The sequence below is a fragment of the Penaeus monodon genome, chromosome 29 (assembly GCF_015228065.2).
Source record: "Penaeus monodon isolate SGIC_2016 chromosome 29, NSTDA_Pmon_1, whole genome shotgun sequence".
Taxonomy (NCBI): Eukaryota; Metazoa; Arthropoda; class Malacostraca; order Decapoda; family Penaeidae; genus Penaeus; species Penaeus monodon.
Window position 1 is genome coordinate 35,314,834 of NC_051414.1, and position 301 is coordinate 35,315,134.

Consider the following 301-nt stretch of genomic DNA (forward strand, 5'->3'; position numbering starts at 1 on the left):
CGTTAATTCGCCAATGTTTATAGGCACGAGTCAGATGTAATGACAAGGTTATAGCGCATACAACGGTGTCATTCCAATCATTTCCCCAGCAGCGGTCCTACTGACAAATATTCTGTTCCCGGCAATTTATACAGCCGGCGAGATTACATCTGAACGAATCCACTACAGTAAACCGATCTCTTTTATTATGTATTTATTTGTACCTATCTGTCGGTTTGTTTTTTTCATCTCTCGCACCTTACCAACGTAGCTGGCAGTGACGGTTCTCCTGCTTTTATGAAATGCCACTCTACTCTGCCTG